The following is an 18,691-nucleotide window of genomic DNA, read 5'->3' on the forward strand; positions in this document are numbered from 1 at the left end:
AGCTGAAATTGGGATTTCAAGCTCATGCCTGTGTTGAGAGGTGTGAGACCTCTGACAAGTTCTTTTGCCAACAAGATGGAAGAGAATAGCTCAACTAGTGAGCATGTGCTCAGAATGTCTGGGTGCTACAATCACTTAAATCAAGTGGGAGTTAAACTTCCAGATAAGATAGTGATTGATAGAGTTCTCTAGCCACTATCACTAAGCTACTAGATCTTCGTGATGAACTATGACATGCAAGGGATGGAGTTGATCCCGGAGCTGTTCGCGGTGCTTAAGACCGCAAAAGGTAGAAATCAAGAAGGAGCATCAAGTGTTGATGGTTTAACAAGACCACTGGTTTCAAGAAGGGCAAGGGCTAGAAGGGAAACTTCATGGATGGCAAACCAGTTGCCGCTCCAGTGAAGGAACCCAAGGTTGAACCTAAACCCAAGACTAAGTGCTTCTATTGTAAAGGGAACGGTCACTGGTAGCGGAATTACCCCAAATGCATGGTAGATAAGAAGGCTGGCAACTTCAACAAAGTATATACGTGTTATTAATGTGTACCTCAGTAGTACTCCTGGTAGCACCTGGGTATTGGATACCAGTTCAGTTGCTATTATTGGTGACTTGAAGCAAAATCTACGGACTAAACGGAGACTGGCTAAGGGCGAGGTGAAGATGTGTGTTGGAAGTGTTTCCAAAGTTGATGAGATCACCATCGCACGCTCCATCTGCTTTCAAGATTAGTATTGAACCTAGATAAATGTTATCAGGTGTCTACGTTGAGCATGAATATGATTAGATCATGTTCATTGCAATACGGTTATTCATTTAAGTTAGAGAATAATGGTTATTCTGTTTACATGAATAATACCTTTCATGGTCATGCACCCTATGTGAATGGTTCATTGAATCTCGGTCGTAGTAATATGCATGTTCACGCCAAAAGATGTAGAGTTAATAATGATAGTACCACTTTCTTGTGGCACTGCCGCTTAGGTCATATTGGCGTAAGATGCATGAAGAAACTCCATGTTGATGGATGTTTGGAGTCACTTGATTTTGAATCGCTTGACACATGCGAGCCATGCCTCATGGGCAGGATGACTAAGACCCCGTTTTAGGTAAAATAAAACGGGCAAGTGACTTGTTGGAAATCATACATGCTGATGCGTGTGATCTAATGAGAATTGAAGCGTGCGGTGGATATCGCTATTTTCTCATCTTCACTGACGATTTGAGTAGATATAGGTATATTTACTTAATGAAGCACAAGTCTGAAATGTTTGAAAAGTTCAAGCGATTTCAGAGTGAAGTTAAGAATCATCATAACAAGAAGATCATGTTCCTACGATCTGATCAAAAGGGGATTGTCTGAGTTATGAGTTTGGCAATCACTTAAGACATTGTGGAATTGTTTCGCGGTTGAAGCCACCTGGAACACCACAGCGTAATGGTGTGTCCGGACGTCGTAATCGAACCTCATGTGATATGGTGCGATCTATGATGTCTCTTACCGATCTACCGTTTTCATTTTGAGGTTATGCGTTAGAGACATCTGCATTCACTTTAGATAGGACACCATCTAAGTCCGTTGAGACGACGTCGTGTGAACATTGGTTTGGCAAGAAACCAAAGTTGTCGCTTCTTTAATGTTTGGGGCTGCGATGCTTAAGGCTTCAGCCGGAGAAGCTCGAACCCAAAGCGGACAAACACATCTTCATAGGATACCCAAAGGTGACAGTTGGGTACACCTTCTATCTCAGATCCGAGGGCAAATTGTTTGTCACTAAGAACGGGTCCTTTCTCAAGAAGGAGTTTCTCTCGAAAGAATTGAGTGGGAGGAAGATAGAACTTGATGAGATTGTCGAACCTTGACTTCATGCAGAGAGTGATGCAACACAGAAAGATGTTCTCTGTGGCGCCTACGTCTGTTGAATAGGAAGTTAATGATAGTGATCATGAAGCTTCGGATCAAGTTGCTATCGAACCTCGTAGGTCGACAAGGATATGTACTACTCCTGAGTGGTACGGTAATCCTGTCTTAGATATCATGTTGTTAGACAACAATGAACCTACAAGCTATGGAGAAGCAATGGTGGGCCCGTATTCCGACAAATGGTTAGAAGCCATGAAATCTGAGACAAGATCCATGTATCAGAACAAAGTATGGACTTTGGTGGACTTGCCTGTTGATCGGCAAGCCATTGAGATAAATGGCGAAGTAATAAATTCTTTAATATTAGATTCAAAATCAGAGGGCATATTATTATAATTTCCATAAGAATTGTTGTAGGAATTACCATAATTATTAGAGGAATTACTAGGATACGGCCTAGGATTAAAGTTTCCTCTGTACGCGTTGTTACCAAAATTATTCCTACCAACAAAATTCACATCCAAAGATTCATTATTATTCTCAATCAAAGTAGACAAAGGCATATCATTAGGATTAGAAGAAACACTTTTATTAGCAAATAATTTCATAAGTTCATCCATCTTTCCACTCAAAACATTAATTTCTTCTATCGCATGCACTTTCTTATTAGTAGATCTTTCAGTGTGCCATTGAGAATAATTAACCATAATATTATCTAGGAGTTTAGTAGATTCCCCTAAAGTGATTTCCATAAAAGTGCCTCCTACAGCGGAATCTAAAAGATTTCTAGAAGCAAAATTCAATCCGGCATAAAAATTTTGTATAATCATCCACAAATTCAAACCATGTGTAGGGCAATTACGAATCATTAATTTCATCCTCTCCCAAGCTTGTGCAACATGTTCATGATCAAGTTGCTTAAAATTCATAATATCGTTTCTAAGAGAGATAATCTTAGCGGGAGGAAAATACTTAGAGATAAAAGCATCTTTGCACTTTTTTGACGAATCAATACTATTTTTAGGCAAAGACGATAACCAAGCTTTAGCACGATCTCTAAGCAAAAAAGGAAATAGCTCCAATTTAACAATATCATTATCCACATCTTTCTTCTTTTGCATATCACATAAATCAATGAAGCTATTCAGATGGGTAGCGGCATCTTCACTAGGAAGGCTGGTGAATTGATCTTTCATGACAAGATTCAACAAAGCAACATTGATTTCACAACATTCAGTATCAGTAAGAGGAGCAATCGGAGTGCTAAGGAAATCATTGTTGTTGGTATTGGTGAAGTCACACAATTTAATATTATCTTGAGCCATCGTGACAAGCAAGCAATCCAACACACAAGCAAACAAGAAATGGGCAAAAAGAGGCAAATAGAGAAAGAGAGGGAGGACGGAGAGAGAGAGGGCGAATAAAACGGCAAGGGTGAAGTGGGGGAGAGGAAAACGAGAGGCAAATGGCAAATAATGTAATGTGGGAGATAAGGGTTTGTGTTGGGTACTTGGTATGTCTTGACTTACAACGGCGCCACAAGTGACTCGTTGTCGGGAGTCAAATCTTGACTTGTCTTGCGCGAACCTCCCCGGCAACGGCGCCAGAAATCCTTATTGCTACCTATTGAGCACTTGCGTTAGTTTTCCCTTGAAGAGGAAATGGTGATGCAGCACAGTAGCGTAAGTATTTCCCGCAGTTTTTGAGAACCAAGGTATCAATCCAGTAGGAGGCCACGTACAAGTCCCTCGCACCTACACAAACAAATAAATCCTCGAAACCAACGCGATAAGGGGTTGTCAATCCCTACACGGTCACTTACGAGAGTGAGATCTGATAGATATGATAATATTTTTGGTATTTTTATGATAAAGAGAAATAAAAGATGCAAAGTAAAATAAATGGCAAAGAAAATAACTAAGTATTGAAAGATTAATATGATGGAAGATAGACACGGGGGCCATAGGTTTCCCTACTATCACTGGGAAAGGACACCGCAAGATTGAACCCAAAGCTAAGAACTTCTCCCATTGCAAGAAAGATCAATCTAGTAGGCCAAACCAAACTGATAATTCGAAGAGACTTGCAAAGATAACCAATCATACATAAAAGAATTCAAATAAGATTCAAATATTGTTCATAGATAAACTTGATCATAAACCCACAATTCATCGGTCTCAACAAACACACGGTAAAAGAAGATTACATCAAATAGATCCCCACAAGAGAGGGAGAGAACTTTGTATTGAGATCCAAAAAGAGAGAAGAAGCCATCTAGCTAATAACTATGGACCCGTAGGTCTGAAGTAAACTACTCACACCTCATCGGAGAGGCTATGGTGTTGATGTAGAAGTCCTCCATGATCGATGCCCCCTCCGGCGGAGCTCCGGAAAAGACCCCAAGATGGGATCTCGTGGATACAGAAAGTTACGGCGATGGAATTAGGGTTTTGGCTTCGTATCTGGTAGTTTAGGGGTACGTAGGCATATATAGGAGGAAGGAGTACGCTGGAGGAGCAACAGGGGGCCCACGAGGGTGGAGGGCGCGCCTGGGGGGGGGGGTAGGCGCGCCCCCTACCTCGTGCCTTCCTCGTTGATTGCTTGACGTAGGGTCCAAGTCCTCTGGATCATGTTCGTTCTGAAAATCACGTTCCCGAAGGTTTCATTCCGTTTGGACTCTGTTTGATATTCTTTTTATGCGAAACCCTAAAATAGGCAAAAAAACAGCAATTCTGGGTTGGGCCTCCGGTTAATAGGTTAGTCCCAAAAATAATATAAAAGTGTGTAATAAAGCCCAATAATGTCCAAAACAGAATATAATATAGCATGGAACAATCAAAAATTATAGATACGTTGGAGACGTATCAACAGCTTCCCCGTTTAATAAAAACATGTATCCTGTTTGCGATTTAGAATCGTCCGGATCAGTGTCAAAGCTTGCATCGATGTAACCATTTACGACGAGCTCTTTATCACCTCCATAAACGAGAAACATATCCTTCGTCCTTTTCAGGTATTTCAGGATGTTCTTGACAGCTGCCCAGTGATCCACTCCTGGATTACTCTGGTACCTCCCTGCTAAACTAATAGCAAGGCACACATCAGGTCTGGTACACAGCATTGCATACATGATAGAGCCTATGGCTGAAGCATAGGGAACATCTTTCATTTTCTCTCTATCTTCTGCAGTGGTCGGGCATTGAGTCTTACTCAACTTCACACCTTGTAACACAGGCAAGAACCCTTTCTTTGCTTGATCCATTTTGAACTTCTTCAAAACTTTGTCAAGGTATGTGCTTTGTGAAATTCTAATTAAGCGTCTCGATCTATCTCTATAGATCTTGATGCCCAATATATAAGCAGCTTCACCGAGGTCTTTCATTGAAAAACTCTTATTCAAATATCCTTTTATGCTACCCAGAAATTCTATATAATTTCCAATCAACAATATGTCATCCACATATAATATCAGAAATGCTACAGAGCTCCCACTCACTTTCTTGTAAATACAGGCTTCTCCAAAAGTCTGTATAAAACCATATGCTTTGATCACACTATCAAAACGTTTATTCCAACTCCGAGAGGCTTGCACCAGTCCATAAATGGATCGCTGGGGCTTGCACACTTTGTTTGCTCCCTTTGGATCGACAAAACCTTCCGGTTGCATCATATACAACTCTTCTTCCAGAAATCCATTCAGGAATGCATTTTTGACATCCATTTGCCAAATTTCATAGTCATAAAATGCGGCAATTGCTAACATGATTCGGACAGACTTAAGCATCGCTACGGGTGAGAAGGTCTCATCGTAGTCAATCCCTTGAACTTGTCAAAAACCTTTTGCAACAAGTCGAGCTTTATAGACAGTAACATTACCGTCAACGTCAGTCTTCTTCTTGAAGATCCATTTATTCTCGATGGTGTGACGATCATCTGGCAAGTCAACCAAAGTCCACACTTTGTTCTCATACATGGATCCCATCTCAGATTTCATGGCCTCAAGCCATTTTGCGGAATCTAGGCTCACCATCGCTTCTTCATAGTTCGTAGGTTCGTCATGGTCAAGTAACATAACCTCCAGAACAGGATTACCGTACCACTCTGGCGCGGATCTTACTCTGGTTGACCTACGAGGTTCGGTAACAACTTGATCTGAAGTTTCATGATCATCATCATTAACTTCCTCACTAATTGATGTAGACGTCACAGGAACCAGTTTCTATGATGAACTACTTTCCAATAAGGGAGCAGGTACTGTTACCTCATCAAGTTCTACTTTCATCCCACTCACTTCTTTCGAGAGAAACTCCTTCTTTAGAAAGGATCCATTCTTAGCAACGAATGTCTTGCCTTCGGATCTGTGATAGAAGGTGTACCCAACAGTTTCCTTTGGGTATCCTATGAATACACATTTCTCCGATTTGGGTTCGAGCTTATCAGGTTGAAGCTTTTTCACATAAGCATCGCAGCCCCAAAATTTAAGAAATGACAACTTTGGTTTCTTGCCAAACCATAGTTCATAAGGTGTCATCTCAACGGATTTTGATGGTGCCCTATTTAACGTGAATGCGGCCGTCTCTAAAGCATAACCCCAAAATGATAGCGGTAAATTTGTAAGAGACATCATAGATCGCACCATATCTAGTAAAGTATGATTACGACGTTCGGACACACCATTACGCTATGGTGTTCCGGGTGGCGTGAGTTGCGAAACTATTCCCCATTGTTTCAAATGTAGACCAAACTCGTAACTCAAATATTCTCCACCACGATCAAATCGTAGAAACTTTATTTTCTTGTTACGATGATTTTCAACTTCACTCTGAAATTCTTTAAACTTTTCAAATGTTTCAGACTTATGTTTCATTAAGTAGATATACCCATATCTGCTTAAATCATCTGTGAAGGTGAGAAAAGAATGATACCCGCCGCGAGCCTCAACATTCATTGGACCACATACATCAGTATGTATGATCTCCAACAAATCAGTTGCTCGCTCCATAGTTCCGGAGAACGGCGTTTTAGTCATCTTGCCCATAAGGCATGGTTCACAAGTACCAAGTGATTCATAATCAAGTGATTCCAAAAGTCCATCAGTATGGAGTTTCTTCATGTGCTTTACACCAATATGACCTAAATGGCAGTGCCACAAATAAGTTGCACTATCATTATTAACTTTGCATCTTTTGGTTTCAAATCGTAGAAACTTTATTTTCTTGTTACGATGATTTTCAACTTCACTCTGAAATTCTTCGAACTTTTCAAATGTTTCAGACTTATGTTTCTTTAAGTAGATATACCCATATCTGCTCAAATCATCTGTGAAGGTGAGAAAATAACGATACCCATGCGAGCCTCTATATTCGTCGGACCACATACATCAGTATGTATGAGTTCCAATAAATCTGTTGCTTGCTCCATTGTTCCGGAGAATGGCGTTTTAGTCATCTTGCCCATGAGGCATGTTTCGCAAGTACCAAGTGATTCTAGAAGTCCATCAGTATGGAGTTTCTTCATGTGCTTTACACCAATATGACCCAAACGGCAGTGCCACAAATAAGTTGCACTATCATTATCAACTCTACATCTTTTGGCTTCAACATTATGAATATGTGTATCACTACTATCGAGATTCATCAAAAATAGACCACTCTTCAAGGGTGCATGACCATAAAAGATATTACTCATATAAATAGAACAACCATTATTCTCAGATTTAAATGAATAACCATCTCGCATCAAACAAGATCCAGATATAATGTTCATGCTCAACGCTGGCACCAAATAACAATTATTTAGGTCTCAAACTAATCCCGAAGGTAGATGTAGAGGTAGCGTGCCGATGGTGATCACATCGACTTTGGAACCATTTCCCACGCGCATCGTCACCTCGTCCTTAGCCAGTGTTCACTTAATCCGTAGTCCCTGTTTTGAGTCGCAAATATTAGCAACAGAACCAGTATCAAATACCCAGGTGCTACTACGAGCTCTGGTAAGGTACACATCAATAACATGTATATCACATATACCTTTGTTCACATTGCCATCCTTCTTATCCGCCAAATACTTGGGGCAGTTCCGCTTCCAGTGACCAGTTTACTTGCAGTAGAAGCACTCAGTCTTAGGCTTAGGTCCAAACTTGGGTTTCTTCTCTTGAGAAGCAACTTGTTTGCTGTTCTTCTTGAAGTTCTCCTTCTTCTTCCCTTTGCCTTTTTCTTGAAACTGGTGGTCTTATTGACCATCAACACTTGATGCTCCTTCTTGATTTCTACCTCCGCAGCCTTTAGCATTGTGAAGAGCTCGGGAATTGTCTTATCCATCCCTTGCATGTTATAGTTCATCACGAAGCTCTTGTAGCTTGGTGGCAGAGACTGAAGAATTCTGTCAATGACGCTATCATCCGGAAGATTAACTCCCAGTTGAATCAAGTGATTGTTATACCCAGATATTCTGAGTATATGCTCACTGACAGAACTATTATCCTCCATCTTGCAGCTGTAGAACTTATTGGAGACTTCATATCTCTCAATCCGGGCATTTGCTTGAAATATTAACTTCAACTCCTGGAACATCTCATATGCTCCATGACGTTCAAAACGTCGTTGAAGTCCCGGTTCTAAGTCGTAAAGCATGGCACACTGAACTATCAAGCAGTCATTAGCTTTGCACTGCCAGACGTTCATAACATCTGGTGTTGCTCCTGCAGCAGGTTTGGCACCTAGCGGTGCTTCCAGGACGTAATTCTTCTGTGCAGCAATGAGGATAATCCTCAAGTTACGGACCCAGTACGTGTAATTGCTACCATCATCTTTCAACTTTGCTTTCTCAAGGAACGCATTACAATTCAACGGAACAACAGCACGAGCCATCTATCTACAACAAACATAGACATGCAAAATAATATCAGGTACTAAGTTCATGATAAATTTAAGTTCAATTAATCATATTACTTAAGAACTCCCACTTAGATAGACATCCCTCTAATCATCTAAGTGATCACGAGATCCAAATCAACTAAACCATAACCGATCATCACATGAAATGGATTAGTTTTCAATGGTGAACATCACTATGTTGATCATATCTACTTTATGATTCACGCTCGACCTTTCGGCCTCAGTGTTCCGAGGCCATATCTGCATATGCTAGGCTCGTCAAGTTTAACCTGAGTATTCCGCGTGTGCAAAACTGGCTTGCACCCGTTCTAGATGGACGTAGAGCTTATCACACGTAATCATCACGTGGTGTCTGGGCACGACGAACTTTGGCAACGGTGCATACTCAGGGAGAACACTTTTATCTTGAAATTTAGTGAGAGATCATCTTATAATGGTACCGTCAATCAAAGCAAAATAAGATGCATAAAAGATAAACATCACATGCAATCAATATAAGTGATATGATATGGCCATCATCATCTTGTGCTTGTGATCCCCATCTCCGAAGCACCGTCATGATCACCATCGTCACCGGCGCGACACCTTGATCTCCATCGTAGCATCGTTGTCGTCTCACCAACTATTGCTTCTACAACTACCGCTACCGCTTAGTGATAAAGTAAAGCAATTACAGGGAGATTGCATTGCATACAATAAAGCAACAACCATATGGCTCCTGCCAGTTGCCGATAACTCGGTTACAAAACATGATCATCTCATACAATAAAATATAGCATCATGTCTTGACCATATCACATCACAACATGCCATGCAAAAACAAGTTAGACGTCCTCTACTTTGTTGTTGCAAGTTTTACATGGTTGCTATGGGCTGAGCAAGAACCGTTCTTACCTACGCATCAAAACCACAACGATAGTTCGTCAAGTTAGTGCTGTTTTAACCTTCTCAAGGACCGGGCGTAGCCACACTCGGTTCAACTAAAGTTGGAGAAACTGACACCCACCGGCCACCTGTGTGCAAAGCACGTCGGTAGAACCAGTCTCACGTAAGCGTACGCGTAATGTCAGTTCGGGCCGCTTGATCGAACAATACCGCCGAACCAAAGTATGACATGTTGGTAAGCAGTATGACTTGTATCACCCACAACTCACTTGTGTTTTACTCGTGCATATAACATCAACGCATAAAACCTGGCTCGGATGCCACTGTTGGGGAACGTTGTAATTTCAAAAAAATTCCTACGCACACGCAAGATCATGGTGATGCATAGCAACGAGAGGGGAGAGTGTGTCCACGTACCCTCGTAGACCAAAAGCGGAAGCGTTAGCACAATGCGGTTGATGTAGTCGTACGTCTTCACAATCCGACCGATCAAGTACCAAACGCACGGCACCTCTGAGTTCTCCACACGTTCAACTCAATGACGTCCCTCGAACTCTGATCCAGCCGAGCTTTGAGGGAGAGTTCCGTCAGCACGACTGCGTGGTGACGATGATGATGTTCTACCGGCGCAGGGCTTCACCTAAGCACTGCTACGATATTATCGAGGTGGATTATGGTGGAGGGGGGCACCGCACACGGCTAAGAGATCCAAGAGATCAATTGTTGTGTCTCGAAGGGGTGTCTCCCTCCCCGTATATAAAGGAGTGGAGGAGGGGGAGGGGGGCGGCCACCCTAGGCGCACTCATGAGGAGTCGTACTCCCACCAGGAGTAGGACTCCCCCTTCCATGCGGGAGTAGGAGAGGAGAGGGAAGGAGAGAGAGGGGGAAAGGAAAGGGGGTGCCCCCCTCCTTGTCTAATTTGGACTGGGGGGGAAGGGGGCGCGTGGCTGCCCTTGGCCGCCCCTCCTCTTCTCCACTAGGGCCCAATAGGCCCATTAGTCTCCCCAGGGGGTTCCGGTAAACCCCCGGTACTCCGTATATGCCCGAAACTCCCCGAAACCATTCGGGTGTCCGAACATAGTCGTCCAATATATCGATCTTTACGTCTCAACCATTTCGAGACTCGTGATTATGTCCGTTATCACATCCAGGACTCCGAACTACCTTCGGTACATCAAAACACATAAACTCATAATATAATCATCATCGAACTTTAAGCGTGCGGACCCTACGGGTTCGAGAACTATGTAGACATGACCGAGACATGTCTCTGGTCAATAACCAATAGCGAAACCTGGATGCTCATATTGGCTCCCACATATTCTACGAAGATCTTTATCGGCCAAACCGCATAACAACATACGTTGTTCCCTTTTTCATCGGTATGTTACTTGCCTGAGATTCGATCGTCGGTATCTCAATACCTAGTTCAATCTCGTTACCGGCAAGTCTCTTTACTCATTCCGTAATACATCATCCCGCAACTAACTCATTAGTTACAATGCTTGCAAGGCTTAAGTGATCCCAGAGATACATCTCAGACAATCAGAGTGACAAATCCTAATCTCGAAATACGCCAACCCAACAAGTACCTTCGGAGACACCTGTAGAGCACCTTTATAATCACCCAGTTACGTTTTGACGTTTGGTAGCACACAAAGTGTTCCTCCGGTAAACGGGAGTTGCATAATCTCATAGTCATAGGAACATGTTTAAGTCATGAAGAAAGCAATAGCAACATACACTACAAAAAATACACTTCCGTGATGATACGTGTTTGTCACAGTAGGTCGCGTTTTTTGTCATGAATGTACATCCATGACGATTTTATGACAGAATCAAGATATTCATACCTCTGTTGTCGTAGAAGTGTTCCATGACATTACCAAAATTATCATCATGGAAGTGTCCACTTCCATGACGATAAATCGCGCGTCGCAGAAGTGCTTTCATCAAGGGTGACCAACACGTGGCATCCACCGTAACGAAACGCCGTTAAGCTATCGGGGCGGGTTTTGGATCCGATAAGCCGTTAACAGCCCCGACCAATGGGGATTTTCCATGTGTAAAATCATCATTAGTTGGAGGAAACACGTGTCGGCTCACCGTTGGGACAGATGTCATCCGCTCATTGGACCGAAGGCGCCTATGATATAGCGACACGTGGCACGACCCAACAGAGGCCCATTCCTGTGAAAAGGCCGGCCCGTTTGACTTGGTCAAAAGGTGGTGGACCGGCCCACGGAAAGCCTGTTAACGGCATGTTCGCATATAGCCCATTTACAGCCCGCTAACCCAGGGCCCGTTACGCCCTATCCGAATTAGGCCCAGTAGCGTCATCTGGGCCGTCCAATATGATTCAGCCCGTTTTAACTTCCGGCCCATGTGAGGCCCATGGACCTTTGTAACTCTTGGCCCATTAACGGCCCATGGTGAAACTGGCCCGTAATGAACAGTGTATCACTTTATACCCATTAACGGCATGTTATTCCATTGGGCTGTTTCCAGCCCAAGTTATCTTTTGGCCTTCTCAGGGCCCATTGATTCTTGGGCTCATTTGTAGCATCCGGTTACATATGGCTCGTTACTGTCATTTTCTGCTTGTGGGCCAAATTCAGCCCGTCGTTACAGTCGGCCCGTTTGCGGACCGTTAATACGTTGGGCCGTTTTCATGTAAAAAAACCGTTGGGCTGTTTTCATAGAGTTATCAAATACGACCTATTAACGGCCCGTTATGGTCCACGAATAGTACGGCCCATGATTGGCGAAATGATGATACGCCCCGTAGAAGGCCCATGGATCCTACGGCCCGTATGAGGCCCATGGATAGTACGACCCATAGAAGGCCCATGGATCGTACGGCCCGTAGAAGGCCCATGGACCCTACGGCCCGTAGAAGGCCCATGGACCCTAAGGCCCGTATAGAAGGCTGATGGATCCTATGGCCGGACGAAGGCCCATGGATCATACGGCCTGCAGGAGGTCCATGGTTACAACAGTCCATGTGTTGCCATGATTATTTTGGCCTAGTTACCAAAAATAGGCTATTGTGGCCACTAGAAAAAAACAGAAAAAGAACTACAGTGACTACAAGCAAACGACTAAACTAGACAATAAGGAAATAAATAAGCAAGCAATTAATGCTAGCCTATTACCGCTATTACACATATTACATCCACTCGGCATCAAAGTTCGCCACCAGTGCAAATATAGGGAACAAAGCAGCACATTACATACACTGGCCGTCAAAATTGGCCACTAGTGCAAATAAACGCGGCAGCAAAACAAGAGCATAACTGAAACAACTTCAGAAGAGCTCAAGAAACATTATCCTGGGTATCCACCATGCTGGCAATAAGCTTAGCAAGCTGATTAGCTTTGTCCTGTTTGGCGCTAAAATCCTCCAACGCTTGCTGTTGCACCAGAAAGTATGCATCTGAATGCTCCAGGGACTTCCGTAGTCCTTCCTCTTCTTGTCGCAGCACAGCTGATCGATGTCTTTCAGCTTGTAGTTGAGACTCAAGAAACCGAACTAATTCATACAGTGAGTTTGAATATCTTGTGCAAGCGGTAGTGGCCAGTAACTCGAACACTAAACCAAGACATGACTTTGGGGTTGTCTCGCTGTCTTCAAGATAGTCTTCCTTAGCTGTTTTATCAGCTTTGTTGGAGACCAACAAGGATGTGTCACTATCCTGAACCTTATCTGCATTACTTCCTTTACCATTGCTTAATAAGGCAGTCTTCCCCAATATTCTGTCAGCATTCTAAAAGAAGAAACAAGCAGACACATAACAAGTTTAGCATGTACTAGTATATGAAACTCATTTCGGTGAACCAGTTCATTAGTAAGGTGGATAGGATTAAACTACCAAGTCTTCTATTGCCAAGTACTAGTACATAATAAAAGCATCAAACAAACATATATCTATGTCCTATGGTCACTGCATTGTCTTGCCAAATCAAAATAGAGACACGATTCAAATTATATCAGTTCAAGACAAAGTAGCAGTGAGAGAATACAAAGCGTGGGAAACTACACGGCACAACAAGATTTCAGATGGGTACCACGGGTCTACATGTACAACAACACTACTGGCTCTGTTGTGATGCTAGTAATGTGCATGATATGAAAGTCAACTGTATACACAATTGAAATTGAAATCAATAGAGCTATTGATAAGAGCAAACATGTTAAAGAAACATGTGTGAACATACCTGCTGTGCCATTGGAGTTTCGATTGGATCCTTCAATTTAAAAATAAGTTTGTATGAGTAGATGCAGTGATACAAGAGCAAAGCAATCATAGTTAAAAAAGGCGCGCCTAAGCGAGCGCTTAAGCACGCCTAGGCTCTAGGCGTTGGCAAAACGCATTGCGCATAACTACGCATAATCTGTGCATAACTGCGCATAAGCATGCGCTTTGGTCAGTAAAGCGCAAGGCGGTGGCAAAATGCACAAGTAACGCCTAGAGCTTTTTTGAACTATGATAGCAATGGAATCTTAAATTAGAACAGTTGTTCTTCAGGTTTAGGCACTTGTTCTACATGAACCGAGTATAGTAAGACGCAAGAATATAATACTTAGAAATAGAAAATGAGCTCATAGACCTTACCACATTCTTGGTTCGGGACCAGTACAAAACAAGGTGTTCCCAGTCATCGTCCAGTAAATGTGTCTTAGGAGAACGTAAGGGAATTTGATGAGTTTGTTTGCCGGTGAAGTATGTTTTCTTCAGGTAATTCCGATACTGGCACCAAGCATTCTTGAAGATAGCAGAGGTATTAGCATAGGTTACCTCATCCTGAGTTTCTAAATCGGTCCTTCTCTATAGAGAAAAATGGGAAAATTTGCTGTATTATAACCATCATGGAGGTAGGATGTATGGGATGAAGCAAAGTAATTGCCATGAATAATATTACTTACAGATAACTCCTGGACAAATACCTGCAACTGGCATTTTCCTTCATCTTTAGTATAATATTTCCAAGATGGGAAGATACACACATACGATTTAACAACATCAAATGCGATAGATGCTAAACTACGACTAGCTGGTTGTGCTTCCTCCACATGAATAGGCGTACTAACTGGTGGAGTTGGGGTTCGCCGTGATAGTACTGGCCCTTTGGGCACTGGAGCTTCCTTACTAACTGCTCTTGTTTGGGAGCTCTGTGGTGGAGATGGTGCTGTGTCACTATCGGCTGGGGTTTGGGTTAGATTGGGTGAAGCTAGTTCTCTGTCCATCGCAGTAGGGGTACAATCTGCGAGAGTTTGGGTTATGTGTGGTAGGGCTGGTTCTTGTGCATGTACAACCGGGGTGCTATCTCCACCAAGAGGTAGCACTGTTTTATTTGAAGAACGTGTTTTTAGTCCGCTAGATACTGGCATCACCCGCTCTAATTCAAATGGCTGATAAACAGGAAACATAGTTGAATGTACAGACATTGTATGAGAGACAGATGCAATAGATAGTGTGGAAAAAAGAGGGCATGAAATAGTTGACATGTATATTGTTTAACTAAAATGGATAGCATGACATAATTTCACATATATGATGTCTATCTAAACTGGATAGCATAGCATAACATAATTCAAAGATATGATGAATAACTAAACAGGATCACATGACATAATTCACCTACATGTTATCTAAGTAATCAAGATCGCATCATTTAATTCACATATGTGATTTATACGCTAAACAGAGGGCATTCGATATGATGTCTGAACTAAGAACATGGTGTTGAATATTGTGTATATGATGTCTAAACTATGCAATGCAAGGCACCGTATGCATGATATGAGCAGTATAACCGTGCCAAGTTAGAGCATACACCTCAGTGAGGGAATAGGACTGGTCATCTATCTCTGAATCCATCTCTGAGGAGCTATTGGGACCCAACAAGAGATCTGCTTCGACAGGTAGCACTGTCTGCTCTGAAGGCCCTGTTTTCACTCCAGATTTTTTCCATCTCCCACCCAAATGGCTGATTCACAGGAAGAGTAGTTTAATGTACAAACATTGTCGACAAATGGAAATGTAATGAAGAAAAGGATGGGCAAGATATCATTCAAATATATGGTGCCTGGTTAAACAGGATGGCATTGCACATTTCACATATATTATGGCTGGCTAAAAGACATGAGACTGCATAATTCCCATATATGATATAGAAACTAAACAGGTGGCATTACAGAACATGTATAAACTAAGCAGATGACATATATGATGTCAAAAGTAGGCACTGCAAGGCAACATATGCATGATATGACTAACATCATCATGCCAAGGTAGAGAAAACACCTTGGGGGTAAATAGGAGTGGTCAGCGGCGTCTGAATCCGCCTCAGAACAGATATCTTCCTCTGGATTACAATCTGGAGAGGGGTGGGGAGGGTTTGCCATTGAACCCACCATGGAGCGATGTCTGCATGACATTGTATTGCCGCGCAAAACTCTTCTCTTTTTCTCTACATGTTCAGCATGACTGTGTACAATATCTGACATGCATATGAAAAAAAATATGGTGAGATTATGTAAGGAGAGCATGAAGAAATTTAGAGTGATGGTAACAACCAGTGGATCGACGTTTTTCCGTTGAACCAAAATAGCCATAATGGATCGACGTGAATGTATAGTAATAAGTGATGCAACAAGTGTACAACCTCTTTGCCGTAGCCGTGTCGACCTCAGCATCATTGGGTTGGTCGCTGAAGCAGTTGAGGCAGAGGTGGCTGTCGGAGGTGTGGACGAAGATCTGAGGAATCTGTAGACAACGTCCAGGGCACTGCTCTGTTGTGATTGATCGTTCTGTCGTTGGAGCAGCTCTGGTGAGCCGTAAGACGACAAGGCTGAAGCAGCACAAGACAGACATCGTCAATCTCAAGTGGGATTCTAATAGCATCTCCAATAGATGATGTAAAATGGATGTAAAATTAACATCACCAAAAACCACCTGACTACAACAGATGAGGTAAAAACTATTGACTCTAAATTTAACTATCGAAACTGAAATTTACTGTGGAATCTGAATGCCACTGTCGAAACTGAACGCAATGGTAGCAGAGAGGCACTTGACATGTAGTTTAGGGAGGGCCTGCAGTTCATCTTCAACCTGCACCCCCCTGAGCCGCCAGCCGCCACCGGCCGAACCGCCGGCCCCAGCGCCGCCTTGCCGCCCCGAAACAACTCGCCACCGCCGCCCCGACCAGCCCTCTAGGCCCCTGGCCCCCACCCTGAACCCTAAGATAGATAGTGGGGTAACTCTCCAGCGAGCCCCCATCCCCGCTGCGGGTGGTTCTTCCTTAACTCCGGCGAGCCCCCCCCCCCCATCCCCTGAAAATTGACTGACCCAAAAGTCAATTTAGTCGACTGAAATGTGGCTTAATCAGAGCAGAGCAGCAGCACGAGCGAGGGGGAGAGCAGCAGCAGCAGCAGCTGGGCGAGCGAGCGAGCAAGAGCTGGAGTAGCAGCAGCAGCGTGAGCGAGCGAGCGAGAGCCGGAGCAGCAGCAGCAAATCCGGTTGGTATGGACGCCGCCGCCGAAGGGGGCTCGCACTGGGGGAGAGCCTCCATGGAGATGTCGCCCGTGGCGCCGGCTTGAAGGTAGCCGCTCCATGGGGGTGCGGGATGGAGCACCGTCGGCGCCGGGAGGTCGAGTTAAGGAGAAGGTGTGATGCGATGAGTGTACAACCTCTTTGGTGGCGCCGAGTAGGCCTCGGCTTCGTCCGAGGAGTTGGTGAGGATGATGCGGTTCTGGTGGAGCAGGTTAAGGCGGCGCTGTGGGGATGGAGCAGCCGCGATAGACGAGGCAATCGTCGGAGCAGCTCCTTGGAGGTGGAGGACGGGGCGGCTGAACCGGTGGGATGGCGAGATGGACGAAGGATCGTCATCCGGGGAGGTGGACGACGTCGTCGGGGAAGAGGCTCCGGCTGGGCAGCGGTGATGTGGTGGACGGAGGAGGGTGGGGTTTCGCGGCTGGAGAGGTTATGGCGGCCTGAGATTTCGAATGATGAAAAGGGGGCGATGGGAGGGGGTGAAGCATGACTTAGGGACGCGCTTGTCCAAAATGTAGGGTGTGTTACAAAAGTACCCCCCACCGATTTGAACTAGCGGCCCTTTCGGCTCAGGGTTAGAAGGGGGATTTCGCGTGTCGGGATTTGGCAGCTGGAGGGAGTTTTCGCGCGCGTTGTAATTTCGGGATAATAAGGCGCGGGTTGTGAAGGCGCCAGTTTTGGGAGCACGATATCTGAATTTTCGGGATATAACAAGACACGGGTTGAATTTTAGGGACAAGCTTAACGTGTAGTAATATTGTACTTGTACGTACCAAATCAATTCACACTTCCCTCAACCAAAAAGAAAACAAAAAAAATAAAACTATTCACACCACACAAAGAGAGAGTCTTGCCCCGCTTTACTATACAAATGCTATTCAAAGCTACTCCCTCCTTCCATCTATATTGGGCCTAATGCGTTTTTCGATGCTAACTTTGACCAAATATTAGAGCAATGATATATGACATGCAACTTACACAAAGCACATCATTAAATTCGTGTGTGAAAGGTTCTTTCAATGATATAATTTTCACATTGTGCATGTCATGTACTATTAATCTTGTCAATAGTCAAAGGCGGTCTTAAAAATCTCATTACACCCTATATAGATGGAAGGAGGGAGTATGAATCCATGTTATGTCCGATTAAATTTTTTTGCTTGCTGTATAATGCATGTAACCTACTCATACCAACATTTTAGTGCATTCCAAATGTCTATACTACCGCTGCAATTCGAACTAAATTTGAATTTGTTTCTCTATTTCAATAAGAATCTACAATCATGATTGTTGCCAACTTCAACCATCATAGTTTCCTTGCTATCCACCAGATATAAATCGGACGGCCTATAATGCAGGATGGCAGGCACACCATCATCAACAACTCCGTTTTTTATAAGAGTAGAGATAAAATATATTAAATGTAGTATAACATGTTCATAACCACAACATGTGTATCACCGTTATATATATTCACACATGCGTCG

The sequence above is a fragment of the Triticum urartu genome, chromosome 4A, assembly GCF_056163025.1.
Source record: "Triticum urartu cultivar PI428250 chromosome 4A, HENAU_Tu73, whole genome shotgun sequence".
Taxonomy (NCBI): Eukaryota; Viridiplantae; Streptophyta; class Magnoliopsida; order Poales; family Poaceae; genus Triticum; species Triticum urartu.